Genomic DNA, 25,821 nt, shown 5'->3' on the forward strand with positions numbered 1-25,821 from the left:
TCCACAAAGATGTATATGGTTTTTCGTATTAATCAGTTTTAAGTGCATATAAATACAGAAAGAAGTTAGTATTCTATCTCAGAAGAATATCTGCAGCTATTTCTTTACTTCAAAGCCTAATCAATAAAAATTTCGTCTGATTTCACACATATATCAGCGATGATATATCCCCACCCATTTCTTCACCATCTATGATCCGTTGCAGAGGCAAGTTTCAAATTGACCGAAATTGCTTTATACACCTGATTTTACAATGTGAAGTACCTACATTTCAAGTACCTGAGTTTTACCTGGTCATTTAATGTTTCATGTGTACCTGACGTTATAATGAATTGAATTACCTGAGCTTGTTTACCAGTTTCGACATTTGAAAAAATATTTAGCAACGGGGAGTAATTCAATTCTAATTGATCAATCTGGAAATTACTTGAATTCTTGAATCAATTGAATTGTAAACATTCTAGAAGATTGACTTTCAAACTTTTCTCTTCCAAATGTAAAACGTCGTATTCGTCATTGAACTCATGTCCTTCTGCTGAAAGGAGGTTTGCAAATGTGGAATTCGTCTTTGTATTCACAAAACTAGTTTTATACTCTTCAATTCTATGGGAAAATGATCTACTTGTTTGGCCAATATACAGAGCCACAATTCAGCTTATATACTCCTGATCTATCTAACACCAAAGTTTCATCTTCATTGCTTTCGAAACATTCAGTTAGACTATTATCCTTTCTGTAAGCTGCGTTTACGCATTATTTTTAACGGGTCATATTACTGGTGGCTTCATCCAAATGTCTTATAACTGACGTTATCGCATTTCGAATTAGGGTAGACCTGGTCCAAGCCTTGCGTTTGTAGTTTTTGGAAAGACTGAAGTCTATAAAATCTACCTTACAACCGTTGTTGACCGTGATTTGTTTGATCAAACTCAGCTCTCTCTGGAAATTACTCTCTTAACAGTGTGATGTTCAATAGAATGTTGTGAAGAATACTATTGTTGCTCTAGCAACTTTATGCTGGTAAGGGTGTGTGGAGGAATTATGTATGATAATTTTCGCGTAAGATAGTTTGTGGAAAATTGCAAAATCACTTTTGGGAACGAAAGTTTTTGGCTTTCCACTACTCCATCTTGATACAAAACAAAAAAAGGATGAGAAAATCTCAGAAAGGAAGGAAGTGATCAATTTGAAAATAAGTAACTCTTTACATGGATGTGTAGATCATGCAAAGAAGTAACTTTCAGACACAAACTGAATGAAAGTCCTCCTAAAACAGCTACTTTAATAAAAACATTGAATTACACGAAAGAAAAATATTTTTTTCTAAACAAATGCTTTTATATGAACACTGAATTATACAGGAGATACTTTTCTCTACTCGGTTTGTATTTCAAACATTCGTTGTGGAATAAAAATCAGATATCATTTACATGAGTTCTACTTTGAATGTATGGTAACAAATTGCACTTACATGGAACACTGTCATCCTCACTGGTATATATCGATGTTTTGCCTTCAGTACCAAATTGCATCGCAAGAAGTTGATACCAAACCCTCAAAACATCTGTGATATAAAACCAGACAATGGTGTCTTGATCTTCCCTAGATCTCCCATCTCTCCTTGAAAAACAAGCTGAAGCCTATGGAGATGACATCCATGGGATCGACAGAAGAGGAGGAACCTCGTTCACTTTTGATATTCATTGATTGTGTCTCCTGTCAATTCCATAGATAGCTGCTTCGTAAAGATGTCTTCTAGAATAATTTCTTGAGGGCTTGTCCTTCAATAGTATTTGATAACTACAGTGCATTCTTGATTCAACCTAGTACCACCTATGAGACCTATGATGGTATCATGGATGATGCTTGCTTTGTTTTGGGGCTATGGTTTCAACAAAATGAATGTTATTGTATTCGATCCAATATAATTTTCTGCTGATTAATATGCTTTCGAAGTTGAGGTACACTGTGTCATCTACACCAAGAATGAATTGATGATGGCGAACATAGTGAAATGTTTAAACACCTGTACAGGAATACAATCAATGATTACATTAGTTTGGTATTTGCCCAACAAGCGTCGAACCTCATAGCAGCAAATAGTAATAATATTAGCTGGTGGCAATAAAACTACACCGTTAAAGTGGGAGAGATATAAAAATTCATTAGAGCTATGTTTTCGCTAGCACCATGTAGACTTTTATGACTGCATGCATTCACTATTACGGAATTCGTGCTCAAATTTAATAGGATTGAATTTTTAGAAGGGATGTAAAAGTTCATTCAATTTTCCAACAAGCTATATCACTAAATTCTGGTAGTTTCAGTCGTCATAAAATTTTTAAATCCCCTATAAATACTGATGACGTTATACGACTTCGGTGGGTGTTTTCAAGATATCTGAAGAAGATGAATTCGAAGAATTTGGATTGTAGCACTATTGAAGTAATAGAAGTAGACTGATTTCTGAATAAAAACTAATCAATGACTCAGGAACAGTTGGAGAAAAATACAACTGAAATTAAATTATTCAGAGGAGTTCTCAGAAGTTTCAACTAATGGTCTTCCAGATTCCAAAATGAAATGTGAATGAAAGAGCTGAAAGCTTTCAAAAAAGTACAACTGGAATGAACTTTTGTATTAATTCACTCGTAGACACAAATTGACAACCATCTCCAGGGCTTCTCATCAAAAATTTTTCACCCTAAATTTTTGAAAAACTAATAGAGATATAAAAAACTTAAAACTTGTAGCTGAAAGTTTTCAGAAAACATATTTTCATGTTCATCTGAGGGGACTAAATCTGGCGAATAGAGTGCATGGAGTTGCAATTCATACTTTAATTCGTTGACTTTGGTCATTGCGATAATGAATTTGTGAGCTGATGCATTGCCTTGATGGAAAACTCATTTTTCTTGACCAAATGTGGCCGTTTTTGCTTGATTTCTCCACTCAAACGTTCCATAATACTCGCATAATACTCGCCATTCATAGTTTTTCCTTTTTTGAGATAGTCGAAGACAGTTATCCCACGCGCATCAAAAAACCGTTGTCATGACCTTGCCTGCAGAAAAAATCATCTTCGTCTTCTTTGGAGCCGGTTCCCTCTGTTATGTCCACTGTTTTGATTATTCCTTCGATGTGGAGTAATGGACCAATGTTTCATCCACGATTATGAAACGACGCTAGAATTCTGCTTTAGTGGTGAAACATCCTCACAACACTGTTTTTGCTCGAGTGTGGGCAATGTTCGACACCCATCTTGCACGCAGCTTTATATGAAGATTCTCTCATCCCTTTTTTTTTGTATCAGATGGAGTAGTAGAAAGCCAAAAACTTTCTTTCCCAAAAAATTATGCAGGACTATTCAAATTTGAGTCTATGCATGGTATATCAACGCTGAATTCACAAAATCATGGCAAAGTTGTATATTTTCAGATACCATATCAAGGTACCATGCAGTCATTGTTCACTGTGGTTCTGGCGTTGAATGTGGTCATTATTACGCCTTGGTCAAAGAAGAAACGGACTGGTTTAAGTTTGACGATAGTCGTGTCACGAAGTGTTCTGGCGATGCATTGAATTTATTGGAGCCTCTGGAGACACCCTACATTTTGTTTTATGAGAGAGAGGACATTGTTAGATCAAGATCTTCAGATGATGTGGTGCTGCAGGTTTTTCCGGGTTTTCCTGCAGCTGAAAAAGCAAATGCGCCACTGGAATCAATGAAGTCACCCCGGAGCGCCAATTAATTTTTATTGTTGTATTTATTTTATTTTTATCGTTGTTTTGACACAATTCTTCACAAATTATTGAAGGTACTATATCAGGTACTATATCAAGGAAAGTCCCAAAGATTTTTTCAGCTGAAAAAATCTTTACGTATTCGTTCCGCAACTGACCTAAAACACCTTCCATTTTCCCATTCACTCTCTTTCAATAAAACACCCAACTGTTACCTACATATATCACACAAAAGTTTTCCGAGGTGCATAAATTCTCTCTCCGTTAAAACGCTGTTTGTCTACGGAGCTATTATTCCTGATAAATTCTCCTCATAATATTCTGAGAAAGATATTTAAAAGGGAATCGAAGTCGAAAGGAAGTAGTATCTATTCGATTCCCTTCGAAGGTACATACATCCTGGATTTATATGCCAATAAAAGACCGAAATGAAAACGAACTGCAGTCGGGTCTTACACCGCGATTTGTCTGGAATTTTCCGATATCTCTATCGAGTTCATTTGGAGGTTGGAATATTCCAATGCACTTGGGATATATTTGCGGATGTTACAATTGTTATCGTTCATGATTGAAATGGAAGTTTCTAGTTGGGTTTGATCCATTCAACGGAAATGTATTGATGGTTCATGTCTTCTGAATTCAGATTTCTTCAATAAATTAGGGAGGTGGACAAAATCTACGTCGTGTTTGTCATCTCGTTTTTCATGTCCCAAGCGATTTATGGAAACGAGTACTTGCGAAAAACTTGATAATCCTCATCCCTCGCAATGAATTGAATATCTTCCGTATCTCCTTGAAAAAATACAGGGTGTTCCTTAAACACATGCTAATATTCAAGAAAGTAATTCTTATACCCATTTCAAGAAAAAAACTTCCTATGGACGTATGTCCTAAACGCCTTAACTTTTGAGACACAGGGTGGCAAAGTTTTCAAAAATAATCAGTTTTTTAATAATAACTGAGATAATTTTGTAGACATCTTTGGCATATTTGGTACATATGTTCCATGCCTCAAGGCGCATTTTCTGATGTACAGAAATTTGTATTTTTTCAAACAGTGGCATCCCTACGAGTTTCGCATTGAATAAAATCATTTTTAAAATCCTCATTTATTTTTGAGAAAATTTGATCTCTTGGTATTTCTTTGTCCGACGCATGATTTTCACTGAAAAAAATAAAAATCGACAGAAAGCAAATTAAGAAATTAGATCAATTCTAAAATGAATAAGAATCTGAATATTGCTTCATAACGCATTATCAATTCCCTAATAATATTTGAAAACATAATCTGCAAAAAAATAAATTTTTCACAAAAACGAGTTATATTTTAATTTGTGACAGTAAGTCTAAACGAATAGCACAAATTTGTTAAATAGTAATAATACTAAAACTGATCATAAAAATTGTTGGAAGTGGCCACCTGCACTCAGTATGCATGCTTCCGCCCTTCTACGCATGGAATTACGCACCCGTTCAAATATTCCCGGCGTATTTCGTATAGTTTCACACGAGGCACTATTCGCTCTCTTAAATCTTCTAAAGTATTAACGGGAGTTTTATACACAAGAGTTTTAAGGTGACCCCATAAAAAAAATCTAAACTGTTGAGATCGGGGGATCTTGCTGGCCATTGCTGAGGTCCTCCGCGACCTATGCAACGATTAGGATGAACTGTATTTGAATGGTTTCGGACAATTACACTGAAATGAGCAGGGGCGCCATCGTGCATGTACCATATTCGATTCCTTAACGCAAGTGGCACATCTTCCAATAACCCAGGTAAGTCTTCTTCGAGAAAGTGTAAATAAGAACGACCATCAAGGCGTCCTGGTAGAAAAAATGGGCCTATTAGATGATCACCTATAATTCCTGCCCATACATTAACCGAAAATTGGTGTTGGAAATGGGTTTCGGTTATTGCATGGGGATTGTTATGGAAATTTTGAATGGCATTCCGAGAAAAATTTGCTTCGTCTGTGAACAAAATTTGTGTTTCAAACTACGGATTTAGTGCAATATTTTGTAGATACCACTGACTGAAGTTCACACGCTGTGGAAAATCTCTGGGGAGTAATGCCTGCACTCTTGAAATATGGTATGGGTATAACAAAAAATCAACCAAAATACGCCAAACAATTTGATGACAAATATCCAGAGTTCTAGCGATCTTCCTCGTACTCGTCTCAGGATGTTCCTCAATTTCTTGCAGCACCGATTCCTCAATTTCAGGAGTTCTTACTACACGAGGTCTACCTTCCGGAGTCCCTTTCTTGAAACTACCAGTTTCCCCAAGTCGACGATGAATATTTGAAAAGGTTCGGCTATCTGGTAAGGCACGATTAGGATATCTTTCCTGATGAATGGGCCTGGCTTCTGTTGCATTACCATCGGCAAGGCCATATACGTAATGCATTTGCGTCATTTCCGCATTCGTATAATTTACCATATTTACTGATATTCAGAAAAACAGCGGACTGCCAAAATAACTTCAATAACACTTCAAAATCAATCAAAACGCGCTGTGACAGTTTTTAACACCAAAACCTTACTTTAAACCAACATCAATATTGGCTACTGACGTTTGTACATACAGAGAATTCGTTTTTTATTGCTATGGTGTGTACGCTGTTTTTTCTGCTTTTAATCTTCAAAAGAAATCACATATCGACAAACTCCATATTTCCAAGAGGTGCAGTAAATAAATTCTGCTACACGTCATTTATTCCAGGATAACTAAATTTATGTTTTCAAAAATTATCAAGCGGTGCTGCGTTATGACGTAATTTTAATTGAGAACAGTGCATCTGACAACAAACAAATACCTTTCAGATCCTCAATTATTTCGCAACAAATCTGATTTCTTAGTTTGCTTTCAGTCGATGCACGATACCGCATCAGATTTAAGGAATTTATCCTTAAGTAAAGCGATTTTTAATTTTTTGAGCGAAAACCATGCGTCGGACAAAGAAAACTCATCAAATCAAATGTGCTCAAAAATATATGGAGATTTCAAAAATGATTTTTAATTCAAGATAAAGCAGTGGCGTAGAATTTTTTTCGCCAAAATTATACATTTCAAAACTCGTACGTTCGCCATTGGCAGAGAAAATTAAGAAAATTGTACATCAGAAAATGCGCCTTGAGGCATGGAACATATGTACCAAATATGTCAAAAATGTCTACAAAATTATCTCAGTTATTATTGAAAAACTGATTATTTTTGAAAACTTTGCCACCCTGTATCTCAAAAGTTAAGGCGTTTAGGACATACGTCCATAGGATGTTTTTTCCTTGAAATGGGTCTTAGAAATACCTCCTTAAATATTAGCATGTGTTTAAGGAACACCCTGTGTATCTTATATGAATAGTCGAACAGAAAGTTGGATAAGGGCACAGCAAATTAGTTTCGAACTCTGGTATCTCAATAAAGGACTAATAATTGGTCTGATGAACATTATAACCAGATGGAATGAAAATTCAATAAAACTTTATTGCATCTATGTCATCAGTGAATATCGATTGAATTGAACGCACCAGGGAGAAGATAATTCAACAGTGCCAAACATCACCCATTGAACCATGTTTTGGTATTCTGGCATTCTTGCCATCAATCCAAACTACATGGAGAATGCAGTTATATGAGGCGATACCAAAACAGCAATCATTCACGCTGGAAGTTGTGAATTTCTTGAGAAGAAATCCTACAGGAAGAGAGCCATGTCTATATGGCATCTAAGACGTAACAAGTACCTATATATTAAATTTCAGCTTTTTAGGACTCACCAGTACGGAGAAATGAGGATGAATAAGTTAGTGACTTTCACATTTATAATTATAGATTGGGATAGTAATTAATTAAAGAGTTGAAACACTAACGGTTTGTCGAATAAGAACCAGATTCCAACAAGCTATTTTATTAAATCTATAGACTCTACGAACCCATCATTAATTTTGTTTTTCATAAGCTACATTTCCATTAGTGATGGTGGCTTCTGAATCATCAGTACAAACCAGAGGAAGAGGTGCATCGGGATCATTCAAATTGGCATCGGCATCGTCTGGTTCGTCGGCTACCCAAAAGAAAACGTCCGGTACGGCCAGTGTAAAGGCCAATAACACTCCCGTTGAACGCGTAGGTGTTGAAAAAGCTAGAACCGGCAAGAAGGCTCCATCGCCGAAAGAAAGCGGCTGCCGCCGCAGCTAAGCCTAAACAGGCAACTGCCGAAGATGAATAGACTGTCGCTTCTAAGGTTTCCTTCGCGACTTCTGCTAGTAAAACCAAGTCTCCTTCGAAAGCTAAGAAAAATAACGAACAAAAAAGCCGAAAGCACCAAAACCGAAAACCACGAAAGTGACCCCTGCATTGGCATCTTCTCCGAAAGCCGAAAAAGCTGCGTCTCCAAAAAATAAGAAATAAATACTTCCATCACTTGACTTCTCTCTCCGGCGACGAAGTGTAAGAAAACAAATGGTCCTTTCAGGGACACAATTTTTTAAACAAAAATTCTTACGTAATCTATCTGCCCAACAATATATAAATGAATAGGCAGACCTACCTAAAAAAATAGATAAACGGTCGATATAAAATTTTTCCACCGTCGACTATTGAACTGATATGAATCGAATAATTCCATAAGAGAGCATAAGGGCAGAAATACCATGCACCTGTAGTGCATTAAATACGATATATATTTCGCAGATCTAAGACAATGTTGTACCATGCATCTGCGGAAGACTTTATATCGGTACCATCAAAAGATCCATGGGTACAAGGCTGAATGAACATCGGAAAAACTGTAGATTAGGTGACATAAACAAATCGGCAGTAGCGGAACACGCGCAATGCAATGTTACGTCATTAACAGGTAATAACATTTCGGCCAATAGCAGCGCATCAACAAGAAAGACGGACTACTTGAGTCAACATTAATTCAATCTACGAACTAGAAATTACCAGTCATCGGTGAATCATCAAGATGAATAAAACTCTGAAGAAGCCAGCCATGGCGAAACGTTGGGATGCAGTTCCAAACTACAACGGCTTTCAAACACGATTGAAGATAGTATCACTGAATGTTGGTATATCTTGTACTCAGTAATTTTTCAATGAAAATAATAATTATTATCAATATCCAGTCCTAGAAGTTCCTGAGTACATATACAAAAGTAAAATAGTAGGTTCCAAGATTTCAAATTCACCTAGAAGGGGTCGTTGTAAGTAAGTTTTATTTTATTTCATTTATTTTATTTATTTTATTCATCTTATTCATTTTATTTATTTTATTCATTTTATTTATTTTATTTATTTCATTTATTTTCTTCATTTCATTAATTTTATTTATTTATTCATTCATTTATTCAGTCATGTATTTATTTATTTATTTATTTATACACTGTTCTACAGGATACACCCAACTACAGAACAAAGATATAAGTTAAATCACAATACAATACAATTACAATAATTGGTAATTGGTAAAGATAAGATAAAGAAAAAAAGATAACATTAAAACAATACACATATAGAATTAGCTGAAGTAGAAAGACCAAATCTCAGAGATGAAACAGTAAAAAATGTCGAGCTGACAACTTGCAGAATTGCCTTTGGCACACATGTTATGTAGAGGTAAACGGTTCAGAATATTTGTGCGTGGTGTTGGCAGATAAAAAGGATTAACCAAGAGGTTTGTCTAGTTACATTGAAATTAAGTTTTAGCAGAATATGTGGGCCAATCATCGAATTATTAATCAGTTTGAGAAAATAAAATGTGGAGTGACAATCACGACGGCAACTCAAGCTATTCATAGCATGTCTAGCAAACAATGCATCATGGGGAAATCCAATTGGTGAGTAGATATGGTCTGATCTGTAGGAGAGAAGTTTTAGGAAACGACGTTGTACTGATTCAACTTTCTCTGTATACAACTGATGCGATGGATTCCAGATTATGGATGCATATTCTAATTTTTATCTGACGAAAGCATAGTATGAGGTTTTCGATGTAGATGGATCCGAGAAATCTCTGGAAATGTCTACGCCATTTTAATAAACAGTGTACATTGTATGATGGTTCTTTTTACCCCTGAATAATTTTTTTACCCTCTACCCAACCATGTGGAACATAACCATGAGCTGAAGAAAAAGCCTTTTGTGTTGAATCAACACGTATGACTTCATTATTATTCAACCTGGGTAAACTTAATGATTTTCAAAATGGAAGTACTACTTCGTAAGAATCATTAAACGTGTCTCATATCCTTTTCTTTGTATATGTTTCTTATTTTACTGAAGATAGGTGGGTCCCTCCACCCGAAACATGTCTCAATTGCCATTGATTTCTGACCTACAGATATATATGTATAGATTTCGTGGAGACATTGTTTTAATTCTGATTCCAATCCAAATATTTAATAATTCTCTCTTTCATGTTTTCAATGAAAATTGTCACACTGGCATGAATCGGTATTGCAATTTTCTACTCACATATGGATAGTATTCGAAAAATATGCTCAGCTCCATAAAAAAAAACAGCAACTCTATTGCATATGATATAATTGGTGAAAACATCCCTAGTGTGTTATAGATGTATAATTCTGGATAACTGTGTCTACTGGACGTCCTCATGAGGGTAGTAGATTTGATTCGTATGTTCGATTATGCTGAAATGGAATTGGATCCTGTGTGCAGTTGTTCAACATGATTTTGCAAACATGAAGTTATATCGAAACAAAGTAGGTTATAAACTCATCACAGCCGCTGTTAATTAACTTCAGTGAGATAGTGCATGCGAAATTCAGACCTACATGATCATTTTCGGTTTGAATATTTCATGGAAGACAGGATTTCCAAAATCTACACTGTTGAATATAACGGATGATTTGCATAAATATGTTTTAGAAATACTTCAATATATCTCTCTCAGTATCAACTTGTCAATAATCTAAAAGACGACTGTGGAACCAGAAGATGATTGTGTATGCTAACAATCGAAACATCGTGAAGTAACTTGGTTTTAAATCTTTTGATTTTCATTTCATTCTAGTTGTTCAATTTTGTTTTTTTTTCTCAGTCTTCATTCCATTGTAACTTCATTTCACGGTTTTTTGCTTAATCTGATTGTTATTCTCAGCTATTCATTTCAATTTTTCAACTTCCACCATGAGTTCTTCCAGATATTCCACATCATATTATATCATTGGAGACAATGAAAGTCCGAACTGATGAAATTCAAATGTGTATTGTTGTTGGATTTGTGGTAATTGTGGGATATGTATATTATTTTGTGTATTGCTATTACCAACTTCATAAAGAACTTTTCCCACAAACTACCACAAAAATGATCTCCATGACAGTTATTTGATCTTTCATATTATTGAATTGCAAACTGAATTGCAAACCGTCTCTCATCATACAAGCATCTAACTATATCCTCTTTGATGCTAGCGTGGTGATTAGATTTTTAGTGGAGATATTGCACTACTACCGCGGTAGTTGCGCCCGACTCACGATCGGAAGACCGTTGGTTCGATTCCTGCCTCGACCAGATATTTTTCTCGAGATAATTTATCTGGTTGAAGCTGGGATGATTCTGCAACCGTGTTAGGAATCACACGTTAAAAGGTAAGACTTCGTTAGTCCTTAGCTCGCATAAGTTTCTCAACTCCTGAGAGTTGTCGTTCGTATGGGAGAGACACCTGATTAATGGAAAAACGTATTTTAAACAGATATTAGATTTGATTGTCGGGGAACTAGCCCATGGCCTGATTCCCTGTGACCTTTCCAGATCTATTGTGATGTTCCTTGGTTGTTAGAGCTCATTGTCTAGCTTGATCTCTTTAATAGAACCATATACTTGGTCAGTGTAAATGCTATGTAGCTTCGTATATCTGGCAGCCTCTGGTTTTTCTTCTCCGCAGCCTCAGCCTTGCTATAGCTTCGCATTCACAGAGCACATCCACTGCGGTTTCTTCCTCTTCTTGACATAACCTGCATTGGGTTTCTTCTGTCAGACCCATGTTACTCATATGTTTTCTGAGCCGTCTATGCCCCGTTAGAGCGCCCGTACACGAGCCACATTTTGCGGTCGGATCGACCACACAATTGCGTTCCAGCGAACTTAAGCCGTCCATAAGAAATACTGTACTAAACGTATACGGGCGTTCACAAAAGTCAAAATGGGCTCCTGCAGTCAACTTGCTGCTGATCTCCGCCGAGATGTCATCGCGGCATCCGCCGTAGTACACTAACTAGTACGAACTTGCAGTCGTACCCAACCGCGTACATATTGGTCTCACAGCATTCAATTTTTAATGTCAGTTGCCTCAACTGCAAGTGTTCATATGACCGCAAGTCGACCACAAAAATGTGGTTGGGTCAACCGCGAAGTGCAGTCAACGTGGCCACAATGTTGTGGTTGCCTCAACTGCAAAAAAATATTGATAGTCTCCATACCACTGTCAACCAAATTGAAGACAAAGCTGAGATATGGTACAATTACAATGAGCTTAAACTGAATAGACTGAAAACTCAAACCATTATCGTCTCCAGTCAAAATAATATACAAACTGGAAGTTCTGTAAATCTTTTGGGAATCCAACTAGACGACTCGTTTGGTCCACTCATAACGAGAATATATGTAAAAAAATATCGTCCCATATATTCATTCTGAGGCAGATGAAACGGATTTGTAACGAAGATGTTCTACTGAACATCTACTATTCTCTGATTCAAAGTAGAATTTCTTACGGCATTATTTTATGGGGTAATTCCAGTTCAGCAATACATGTTTTTCGTTTACAAAAAAAAGCATTGAAAATCATTGCAAATGCTCCAGCATTCGACCACTGCCAACCGTTGTTCATGAAATATAATATCATGCTTTTGCCATCTTTGTATATATTTCATTGTATATTGGAGATATATAAAAATAACCAAACTTATGAAACACTCTCTCATAACCATGAATATAACACCAGATCTGGCGACTTATTGAAAATACCCAAATTTCATTTGACAACATCCAGAAAGAATTCTTCAAACTTGAATTTATATAATGAAGTTTCGTCAAAATTAATAAGTCTTGAGTCAGTTCAAAATCAGAATGAAACAATATTTGAAATCTGAATGTTTTTATAGTGTGCAATAATATTTACAAGATGATTTTTGACATCATTATAGTTGTATATAATAATAATATATAAGAAGAGGAAGTTTGTTGTTAATCTTGGTAAAGAATCCTATACCAGATTTACGATGGTGTTAGCCATTTTTAAAATTGTATGTTTATGCTATATTTATTATTGATTTATATTTTATAATTTTGTTTTTTCAATATCTAAAAATTTGTTCAGAATTTGTGAGAATTAGACCAAGTAGAAGATGTTTCTCTGACCCTTCTTCAACTGTAGCACTACTACGACTTCTGGATTCTGTTCTCGTAATGTTAAGAGCTGACCAGATTTCTTGTTGAATACCACAGCGATACCCTTGGACATTTGGAGATCCTCTGTCACGCAGTAAGCTAGTGCATAATCAACTGGAACCTTGGTCTCGTGTCTCTTCCCGAGTTACCCCATGTACGACCTTCTGTCCGTTCGAGTATAAGGACATGTCATTCCATCTTCTGGTGGCCTGAGGGCGCGAACTTGGTCGTGATTTCCAGCATAAGGAGCCAATCTTTCAAAATGGACGACCCTAGGCTTTCCTCGAACTGGCTTATGGATTCGGTAGACGAGGTCATTAATCTTCTTCATGATTTTGTACGGACCTTCCCACGAGTTCCGCAACTTCGGTGATAAACCACGGCGTCACTCAGGGTTGTACATCCAAACTATGTCACCAGTTCCGAATTCTCCAGCATTCGCCTTGATGTCATAGGCCTTCTTCATCCTATCGCTGGCACTCCGGATGTTCAGACGGACTCGTTCATGGATGTTGTCCATTCTCTGCCGAAGCTTGCCGACATAGTCTTCTCGCACAGTGTCTTGTTCTGACGGCGTCCCAAATTTCAGGTCGCAAGGAAGCCGCAGCTCTCGTCCCATTATAAAACTGGTAGGGATTTGACTGACTCGTCCACTGCCGAACGATAAGCCAGCAGGAACAGGTGGATGTATTGGTCCCAGTCTCTTTGATGATCAGAGACTACCTTGGACTAGTGGCGGTTAATGGTTTTATTTACTCGTTCCACCATTCCATTCGACTGTGGATGTGAGGCTGTGGTTCTGATCTCTCGAATGTTCAACAGTTTACATATTCCTTGGAACAGGTTGGACTCAAAATTTCTGCCCGGGTCGGAATGCAGCTCCAATGGGACACCGAATCGACATATCCATTACTTTACCAGGATGTCAGCGACGGTGCTTGGATATCTGTTACGTACACGCCCAGTTTTCTCACGGTTTCAGTATCTTAGTTGTTTTCTTTCAGACAGAACTCCTTTTATCGCCTTTCTAATAGTGGCCTTAATATCAGCAGAACCCTGTCCATCTTCCTTCATAGTTTGAACTTTGCTCTGCAAATCCTTGCAGAATTGTTTTACCGCCTCAAACTCCAAAGCTCTTGCCAGTGCATCCACGAGATGTTTGGGACGAGCTAGCGTCAAGGCCTGCCTTGTTTCTTGGTCGCGAAGTCCATCCAAGAATGCCTGAACTGCTAACCGCTTCATTACATTTTCGGGTGTAGCAGGATATGCCAGACTGACCAATCGAGCTATGTCGGCTTCAAACTCTAGTAGGGATTCTCCTGATTTCTGGTAGCGGTTCTTCAGCTGTGAATGGTAAACGTGTTCTAAGTGTGCCTATCCATACCGTAGCTCAAAATACTTTATGAGTTGGACATAGCCTTCCTGTTCTTGGGCCGTGAGGGTTTGCAAAATATTCGTTGCTTCTCCACGCAACGCCAGTGTTAATGCTACTGCCTTTTCTTCTGCATTCCATCCATTTGCTCTGGCTGCAGCTTCGAATTGTCGGCGGTAATTTTCCCAAGGAGTTTTTCCGTCGAACACAACTGGAACTGATGGAGAGCTTTCCTGGTTCAGAAAGCTCGGAACGGAAAGCAGGGCTTATATACCGCTAACGAGCTTTCTAGATTTATCTAGAGGTCTCTGCACTCGACTAGTATTTTCCCGCCTAGTCGGATCGCTTCTTTCACGGTGATGTCATGCGTTTGGTGTCTGAGATAACGGTCAGGGCTGGCTTCAGATTCATTACAATACTTTTTCAATTGTGTTTCTCGAATTTTTAAATTCAGCTGTATACTTAAACTCTTGTCTCTGTATTAAAATACTGTTTCAACATTTTAAGATCTGTACTGTATCTCAATATTTAGATATTTTCATCCCCCGATTAATATACATTGTAAATACATTTTAACTGGCTTTTTTAAACCTGTACCTGACGTTTGCTGTGTCCTGTGATGATCGTTTTGCAATAAAAGTATCATTATTATTATATCTTTGAACCATTCTGGTAAGTTTTTATGTACGTTTCCTCGAAATGCTTCATGAAAATGTTATTCAGCATCGGTGACAAAGATTAGTCCATTACCATTCTGAATTCTTGTTGATAAGTATCCTTCTTGAATTAGAAAAATATTTTCTAATCATTTCAGAAGCTCCAATATGATTTCTACATTTAGTTTTATTTTATTTTCTATATAACTATCATTTTCTAATGCAGTTCTTACAATTTTTAGGATTCTATCAACCGGAAAATGGGTTAACAAACCTGAAAACAACTCATCACTGGGTTTTCACGCTCAGACTCCTTAAACAGAAAGATTCTACCAGAAAATCACTCTCTATAAATACTAAAATGCGGCCGTGAATCAACAAATTTTGGGAACATAAAATTTCTAAAAACGACCCTCAAACAGCCATCCTCTCTACGCGCATTAAATAAAACAACCCAATTTCCATCAGAGTAATAGGCCCCAGCAACAAAATATGATTCAATTCAGTAAACGAAGTAAACAGGCAACATCCTCACATGAAAATTGCCGCCTTGCCGAAAAGGAAGTTCATCAAACAATCAAATTTTTATGAGGGCCGGGGAAGTTTCGAGAAAAGCACTCAGCCGGCCTCCAAAAGTGTCACAATTAATTTTATTATTTAATAAGGGACTTTCGGTAACGCACAACAGCGTAAAATGATATACCCAACAGTCTAGAATGATACGGCCAATTTGTCTTCACGGCTGGCGGCATTCATAATTTCCATTACTTCTAGATTCACCCTTCGAGATAAGTGTAAGAATGTAAGATGAGGAGAGATTCAAAGTGATAAAACGCCGGGAAGTGTTTTTAATAAGCGACGGCGGAATGAGGTGGCTCGGGTGTTAGCTGGGAGATGAGAGAATCTGGGAACGCGGTTGGATCTTGTTGCTCTCTTTTCGTTCGAGAGGAGATTCATAGGCCTAACAGCTCATTGGGAAATTCAATAAGTTGGAAAATGTATTTTTCGCGTTGGTTACTGACGGTTATTCGGGTAATTCAAAATATTATCAACAAGTATTCCAAGCCGAGGGCTTGGTAAATAGTAGTCATGGATATTGGTATTACTGGAGTTTTTCCCCAGCACCAATCCGTTACGTGTTTCGATCACCAAGTGACCATCTTCAAGAGGATCAAACTCGTGTCGAGGTGTCAAAATAACGGTTTCGTGCTGGGAAAAACTCCAGTAATATTCATTACTACACTGAAAATTCCAAACAGAGCCTCACAAATGGATATTGGTCTCGGAAGAGACGTTTCAGAATGTCCATATACCACAATTAATCAATCACCGAATGCTAGCGATCATAAAATCATACGTAAAGAATCGTTATTGGCTAGTTAAGTGTCTCTCAAACAGTAACCATACAAATCACGTAGTAAAACAGAAGAATCCAGTCCTACTCACTATTCGTCTGTCTCAAAACTATTTTTGATTCAATGAAGAGCTTTTCTTATACAGCAAAGGGTTATAGTGCAGATCTCATTCATTTCTGGTTCAGTATTATCGACATAGAAATGCTTTTTGTGGATTTTTCTATGAAGTAAATTACATATATACTGAATAAAAAAGGTCTGAGTATCGACCCTTGCGGGACACAACTATACGTTTCTTTGTGCCAACTGTTCTATTATTTTTGCAACTATTGACACATATTCTGCAAATACTCACCCTGAAGTTCGGTACCACTTGATTAAAATACAGGAAAAGTGCAACATTAAATAGAAGGAGAATAAAAACGAAACAGTTCATAACTTGTTTCTGTGTTTCTTTGGAAACACAGTAGTCGATGAAATGTACATCACAACTGTTACTGATATTGATTTGTTCGATGAAACTGAGTTCTCTTTCGAAAATTTGCTTCATTGAAGTGAAATATTCAATAGCGTACGCTATTGCTGTCATTTTATGTTTCAGCATCCACTATTCCACTTCTAGAAAATCATTTTCGAAGATATTCGAGTTGAAATGAAGAAATATCGTTCATATACAGGGTGGAACATAAGTACGTTAAAATACAAGTGAGGTATTCGTGAGACAATTTTGAGAAAAAGAGTCTTCATAAACTTGACTCCAGAAATGCTTCGTTTCTGAGAAACAGTGTGTTGAAATTGAATTTTTTTGTTCGTTTTTTGAAAATAACTTTTGCAAAAAATAAGTCATTTGCACGAACTTCAAACCCTGGGTTTTTTTGACGTGAGAAATCATAATTTCTCATTAATTTTCATGTGACATCTAGAGGGCGCTACGTACGCTCTCATTTTTGAGAGAAAAACTTTTGGCACTCTTCATGAAAAAACCTAATTTCCACATATTTTCCAAGTGAAAGAGGTACATTCCTCAATAACGGTGGAGATGATCGTTTGCGAAATATCCACAATTTTCTATATCGAAGCGCTAATTGAAGTTGCTGAGAATATCACAAAAACTAAATATGTGGTGAACCTCGTCAAAATAAATAATTTTTTTCAATGAAATGTTTGATGAAAATAACTAGGATTGCAAAAAACTTATGCCAAAACCAGTGTTTTAAAAAATGTTTCGATAAATATTATATAGAACAAAGTTGTTTATTTTGACGAGATCCACCACATACTTAATTTTTGATGGATAAAGTATTCGAAACATCACCAGATAAGTATACGAATAGAATAGATTTTCGCGGTTAGAAATTTGAACATCTAATTTCGAGTTGACGTTTCGGCTTCGACATTTTCAGGAAGTAGAAAGAAGTGGTTGCACTCATAGATACACTGTTGTTGTTGGTTTGTAAATGAAGATTCATATTCCTTATTGGATTTTATAGTTAATTCAGAAACAATTCTATAGATTCAATTGGATTCTTCACTGGATGAATCAGTTCCATAAGGATTGATGACAACTGGAATTTTCAAACCAGTGAACCAACTTTCCATAAAGGCTTGTCTTCGACTTTTGATGTTCTGATCTTGCCGAACCTTCGAGACGGTATGACCCCCATTGATCCATGTTTCATCCAAATAAAAAATAGATTCACCTAGTGCTCTGACTTTCTTTATTTCTCTTGAATAGTTTCTTCTCCATTTTACAATCTCTGATTTTTCTATTCAACATGCTCTTTTTATCTTGCTTGTCAAAAGTGGAATTCTGCTCATGTAATATCTTTCATAATCAAGTTCTTCCTATATCAGGAAAAAAAAGGTCTTCACGAATAACTGACAAAACTTTATTCAATGTAGGTATTTCGTTTTTTATATAAAAAGAGTGTACTGTTCTCCAAATAGAATTCTTCACTTCTTCATCGATAATAAAACACTTTCTACCAGTGTATACTTTCGGCTCGAAAAAGTTGTTATTTTCTTTGAGTTCCTTGAGAATTCAAAAAATTGCCGATCTATCGACACCGGGCATACTCGCGCATTTTTGCACTACTTCCTCCTTACTTTTTATTTCGGGCGTATATTGTATCCTTAAAGGATTATATACATTCATAACAATTGTTTTTTCATTTATATTCAATGGTGACAATTTCGGACGCTTCACGATTCCTGAACAACTAGCTTCCATGTTGTATAGCTGTTTGTTCAACGCGCTCTCGAAGTAAACTGAAGAATATCACGAATAACCCCGCTTGAAAGCCAAGTCGGTCTTATTGATAGGTACGATGTGTCTATTGACAGTTTAGTTCAGGAATTTCTATTGATTTCGCCTTCAAAAAAACAATGTTTTTTCAATCCCCTCCAACTAAATACCTATTTGTTGGAGAATGTCTTGGTTACTACTGGACATATTTCAACATTTGTCATAGTAGATTTGTTATTTTGTTTGCTATGAATGATATTTTTCAAGAATAAATATTGTATTTTCGTCGTAAAAATTCATTTAATCAATTCGTTGAGAGTAAATAATTTGAATGCAGTACGCCTATGGCACTGATATATATATATATTCGACAGTTGGTAGTACTGTCATCTTCTGGCACTCCTCAAACTGAACTGGTCATCCTGTTGTCTGTCTCTTTATACGGTCAGAGCGTCTCAACTCAGGTATTTCAGGTATTTTAGGTAAATTTGCCTGTATTTGTACTGCATCAGGTACTCTTCTTCGTGTTAGATCTTCGCTAGGAATGTGTATGGTTTTGTTTAATATATTGAATGTGAGATTTTGTTGTGTTTTGATTTGTACTCGTTCCTCGATAAATGCTTTATGACTGTTGAATTTATGGATGTTCAAGTTTTCCCAAATGTCCATGCGGTTTCCCTTGTTGATTTGTTTTATTAGTTTTATGTTCTCTGGTGGGGGGAAATTATATTTGTTTTGTATGGCGTGTGTTGCAAGGTTTGATTTATAAACTGTTGGATTTACGTATGCCTTTTTGTGCTCATTGTACCTTTGGATCAGTTTTTTCTTGGTTTGGCCGATATAGAATTTGTTGCAGTCCGAGCATTGTATACTGTATATCCCGTTTTGGTCTTTGTCTTCTTATTTTTCATAGTTGTTTATTTTTTGTGTTATCTTCGTGTTCGGCTTGTATGTGATGTTGATGTTCAGTGGTTTGAAGATGTTTGTCACCACTGAACCGTTTGACACAAACAAAATTTTTCACTCATTTCATTTTCAAGTTTTCAGTTTTTAATTTTTAACCACCCTAATGCCACACAGTTCTCGACACGTTTCAACCTTTTACCTCAACTTAGGTGATGTATCGATATCGAAGTATCATACAATCGACACGATACAAAATCTTGACGACTCGTGGGTGATTCATGCTCGTATTCCAGTTCTAAGTTGATAAATCCTTTGTATAGAATAGATTGTATTAGATTTGCAACTTTTTCAAAGTGTACTAACATAGTAGTAGTCAACTGAAAAGTAGAAACTAATTCGGAAGGTCTTACGTAGCAGTCGTTACACCACTCTCCTCAGCAATCTACGGAATTGAGCAGATAAAAAAGTAATAAAATCGTTGGGCGTAGTATTTATATATTTACTCAGATCACGCCACGCCAATACCGTAGATTGCTAAGGGGAGTGGTGTGCTGACTGCTACCTAGGACCTTCTGAATTATTTTTTATTTATCAATACATTTTTAAATAAAACCGTTCAACATCATTTTTTCACATATTTTATTACTATTGAGTAAATATATCCAGTCACTATAATTCTCATAACTGATTTTCAGATAAAAACTCCAGTTTTCATGCTTCATGTTTTCCACATTTTCCTGTAAGTTTCATTCTACGTTCGAATAGCGGGTAAAATACGAACTCTCTAATGAATACATTGTACTCCATCTGCAGATATCACTTTGGCTAAAGTAAAATTCCAATTGAATTATTGTTCAGCTTTTTGCCAAACTTGGTATATCCCATTTCTACAGGAAGACATTAAATAGAATGATATATATGGCGGGATGCGTGTAGACAGCGTTCTTTTTTCTGAACTAGTATTAGGGTTTACTTCGGTACCAGGCTCTGACATGGAACACGTAATGATCCAGAGGAAAACAGATAAACTTTTATATTTCACAGCGGCGACAAGCACGTAACTGGTCGGAAACGATTTTACCTCAAGATATCGACGTTTCGTATGTTTCATTCTAGTAAATCTGAAAAGTTCAATTTGTATTAACTGTCTCTCAAAATATTTCTCAATGATGAAGCGCTGACACGACATTGCTGAGATACTATCTCGAAAACAATCATTGTTTTGATTTCGGGAATTAAATTTCGAGAAAGCTTATGGGAAAAGTTTCATTCAGGACAACTGAGGAAGGAAACGTTTGGTTCAAGGAGAGGATGGCATTTATGACTCAAAGTTGAACACGTGAGGTTAGTTGAGGATAGTTGATATTTCAAAAACGATAATGAATTTGGAAAAGCAATGTGAAAATAAAAAATTTCAAAAGTGTTTTCTGAATTATTGCCTCATTTAACAGCAACAGGGAAAGGCCTAGGATGAGAGAATAGCTCTTTTTTATGAGAGGAGGTTTCTACGGTCCAATTTAACCTATCATGGAAACTATCATGGAATAATTTTGTCCGATTTTGATTTCGGCGTCACAGAATCTCAACTTGTAAAGTCTTTTTATGATCGTTTCTATATCGAACAGGCACTACAAGCTATCAAAATCAAAATAATTTATTCGCACCCGCTACATAGCAGCCAACCTTAGGATAGATGTGCACGTCAAATACTGTTACATTGAACAAAATATAATGAAATGTCACAAACACTATTTAGTACTAAAGAACAGACAAACATGTGTAACTCTCAGACAACAAGTAACTCAACAATCATCATTCAGAAATTCACTGATGGAGTTATAGGCTTTTGCACATAGAAATGTTGTTAATTCTGTTTACAAAAATGTATGGTCCAGTTTTTTGAGATGTTCAGATTGTTTATTAAATATCCTTATACCTGCGTAGTCTTCAATGTCTTCAAAGCATGCTTTGTAACTGAAAGTACACCTGCGTTTCTTGTAGGATATGAATGGTAATCCGAGATTTTTGTGAATTTATTAATATGAACCTTTACATATATTGATAATTTATATAGATGCTTCACAGCTGTTTCTAAGAGTTGTTAAGAGTCGATCTTCAATGGTAGTGTGGCCTTCCATCATTTTCACAATGGAGAAAGAAATCCACAACGAATTACCATTCTTAGACGTTTTGGTGAAGAGGACCGACACTAAGTGGGAAACATCTGTATACCGAAAACCCACTCATACGGGACAGTATCTGAACCACGAATTCAACCACCATCAATCAACTGAAAAAGGAATCACCAATACTCTATAAGACCGTGCTTTCGGGCTCTGTAACACGAAAGAAGGTCTTGAGAAGGAAATAGACATCATCAAAAATTATTTTCAACGGAATGGCTACTCCAAAGCGATGGTAGAAAAGACCTTGGCTAAAAGACAGCAGGAGCCTCGCAAGGAAGAGAAGCCGTCACAACCAGTGTGTGCACTTTCCTACATCAGAGGATTATCGGAGAGGAAAAGAAGAATTGGTTCCAAGTACAACATCAGAAGCTACTTCAGACCCGGTAACACTATCCGTAGCAGCCTCACGAAAACCAGGCCACCAAACGTGGACTGCGATTCCAAGAATTGCATTTATCGGATACCCTGTGAGTGCGGAAAATCCTATATTGGTGAAACTAAGAGGTCATTGAATGTTCGCATTGCCGAGCACAAGAAACACACACAGCGAGGGGAAACCAGCAAATCAGGAATAGCAGACCATGTTTTGACCCATCAACACAACATCGAGTGGTCCCAAGCTGAGATTTTGTGAAGAGAGGAACATTGGTTTTGGAGAAAATTTAAGGAAGCTGCTTACATGTTGTACATCAACGTATTCAGTTAAGCCAGCGTAGAAATACGCAACATATGGAAACCCATCATCAAGCGCAAAATGGCCAACTCCCGCCAAACGGTCATCTCCCACGGAACCAGTGAAGCGGAAAATGGAAAGCGGGGATAAGTGAAAGTACTCGAACGACCTATAAATAGTCATCTCTCGGAGGAATCAGTCCAGTCATCACCCGAAGACGATTGTAGATACTAACAATCGAAACGTCGTGAACTAACGTGACTTGGAATCTCTCCAGTTTTTATTTTGAATTTCTTTTTTTTTATTTCTTTATTTTCATTTATTCTATTTTACTTGTATTTTGTTCCACTATTATATCATTTCAGGTTCATTTTGCTCAATATAATTGTTATTTTCAATTATTCATTTTTGATTCTTCTTTTTTAGTTGTTTCAGGGATTTCAAATCATTTTGTGAAACATACATACGTCTAGTTTATATACATATGTATACATCCAGAGTTTTCGACCACTCATGATTCTCAGATATCTGAGAAGGAGTCATTTTTGAAAAAGTTACCCACGTGTGCTAGCGAAACTTCAGGAATAAATTTCATAAAACGATGACTTTTTGATGCTACAAAAGATACCGATATACTAGGCTATTATCGCAAGAGCCGCACAACTTCTATGATATCTTCTCATTTGAATTAATACCCTTCATCGCCATCCATTGATGATTTTTGTAAGTTCTTCATCAGATCTTTTACCTAGCATACCATCACCAAAAACCTACATTACAGTGGAAAAGAACAAACGAGATGTAAGAAATTTAATATCTGCTAGAGAATTTAAATTATGTTTGTGTTATATTCATAAATGCTCTTATGGAATGAAGGAAAATGCATTCTGCTGCAGCTCTTTGTCTCGGCGATGTCTTAAGTGCTGCACTGTTTTCTAAATTGAAATAGAGTACGTCTTCCACAAACATACATCATCCATTTTACAGGATAGATGCGGTGGGTTGAAAGAGGTGGTTGGAAATATTTGTGCAAGTTGGGAATAACACGTTTCAGTGAAATATAAATTGTTCGAATTTTCCAATCATTGTTGTGAACTGGGAAATCACTGCTTCACGAAGGCTGACGTTTCTCTTATGGGGTTTGTATTATTGGTGGATATATAATAATGATAATACTAATAATAAATCGTCTTTATCTTTGAACACATATGTAAAGAGATAGGTAACAATAATAGGTATTCGACAAAGATAAAGTGGCGAAGTGTCACCCGTGGGTGTTTTCCAACTCAACCATGGAAATACAATATTGATTTACAATTTTCTTAATCATCTTAGCTATAATATCTACGTTGAGTATAATTCTATTACACTGTAGAATATTATTGCTGTCTGAGATCTATCAAATCAATGAGTACCTTAAATTCATAAAGTGATTGACTGGTCATTATCCGTTCTGTAGATGCAGAGTTCGACATTTGTTAATCATATCGAGCTGATAAAAGGGATTTCAACTTTTTTTGAAGTTCATCAATCAATCAGTCAATCAAACAATTATTGAATCAGTTTTCATTTACAATCACATTAGGCCAATATCATCATAAAATACTGGCTGATACAACAGGTCAAACTATTATAAAAAAACAAATACAAAGCATAACTTAAAGAAAAATGAAATAACTGAGCTACAATCAAATTATGATTATGATTCAAGGAGAAACTCATCCACAGAGTAGTATGCTTTCTGCAATAGAAAAACCTTGAGCTTGCCGAGCACAAGAAACACACACAGCGAGGGGAAACCAGCAAATCAGGAATAGCAGACCATGTTTGGACCCATCAACACAACATCGAGTGGTCCCAAGCTGAGATCTTGCACAGAGAGGAACATTGGTTTAGGAGAAAATTAAAGGAAGCCGCATACATGTTGTCCAACAACGTATTCAGCCAAGCCAGCGTAGAAATACGCAACATATGGAAACCCATCTTCAAGCGAAAAATGGCCAACTCCCGCCAAAACGGTCATTTTTAATTCTTCTTTTTTAGTTGTTTCAGGGATTTCGAATCATTTTATATAGTAGACAATGGAAATTCTGAAATTCTGATATATATTCTTCCAGATGTGACCCTTTTTGAATAACACTATTTATATAAGCCACATTTGAAAATGAAAATGAAAAAAAATAAAGAAAAAAGTTATGAGTTTAAGATGTTCACATATTTTCCATAAGTCTAAGAAGAAAGCACATTTGGGCTTTCGAAATATCGAAATGAATATTTCTGCAATGTTCTGATGAGAGCAAAATTATGCAAAATGATTTATTGATAACCAGCAAATTCATATCTGTTGGAACTCAATTGTCTTTACACAGTACGCTCTTTGTACGTCTGTACAAATTTATAAGGTGGTGTTTTTAGCAGACTGTATATAATTAGGTTACTGAGACTTTATATATTAGAAATAATATCACTGTATTGTACTTTCATGACATACCTTAGTGAGTTGAGCTATATAGATGCGCCGGCAGATTTTTTAACACTGGGGAGAGAGGTGGTAAGTCCCTCGTTTCGTTGTACCACACACGCACGCCTGATACTCGAAGGTACTTGTGTCAATAAAAATACATACAGTGTGATAAATGGAATAAATGAGTTCAAATGAGAATGGAACAGTTATTCATAATAATCCAAAGATTGTAAAAGATGAAAATCCCCAGAAAGGTTAATGAAAATTGGTGAACTTTCAACATTCCTGTAATTTTTCGGTGGCTTCCCATACTTTCAATTTGAGAAAGGCTCATTAATCCACAGATCCAACCGCAGCAGTTGCCATTCTGAGTCCATAACAAGCTCTCTGTTAGCTGAATCATAACAGCTTTTCCTTTCTCTTCGCTATCGATAATGAGGAGTAAATAGTTTCCTCTGAGTAAATCACTGGTCGACCAACTGATGAAATATCAACAAATTTCACGGTAATCAACCAGAACTTATAGCTGAGTGATCGTTTTCTCTCTATCCGTTTTAATTTCCGAAAAAGCTACCTCTGCAATATGCAGTCGATGAGCATTACCTTGCAAATTCTGACTAGTGGGAGTGTTCGGAGTATTTCACGATAAATTATCCAGAAAGCTTTCATTCAAATTAGTTTTTTTTTGTCGAAGGCGCTTTTAAAAATATTAGCTTATTGGTGAAATGAGCAATGTGCTTCCAGGAAGCAGTCAATGATGTCTTTGTGAGTTTTTCATTGGAAATGTGGCTTTGACATT

General features: G+C 36.4%; 1 protein-coding gene and 1 pseudogene across 1 annotated transcript in view; both read left to right on the forward strand.

Annotated features, from left to right (window-relative positions):
- LOC111515897 (uncharacterized) overlaps positions 1–25,821 on the forward strand; it is a 258,991-nt gene that overhangs the window by 15,366 nt on the left and 217,804 nt on the right. The window lies entirely within an intron of this gene.
- Positions 7,726–8,161, forward strand: LOC141483052 (uncharacterized; annotated as a pseudogene).

Source organism: Leptinotarsa decemlineata, unplaced genomic scaffold (genome assembly GCF_025532065.1).
Source record: "Leptinotarsa decemlineata unplaced genomic scaffold, Ldec_3_MD MMD2_tig00002974_RagTag_RagTag, whole genome shotgun sequence".
In the NCBI taxonomy this organism is placed as follows: Eukaryota; Metazoa; Arthropoda; class Insecta; order Coleoptera; family Chrysomelidae; genus Leptinotarsa; species Leptinotarsa decemlineata.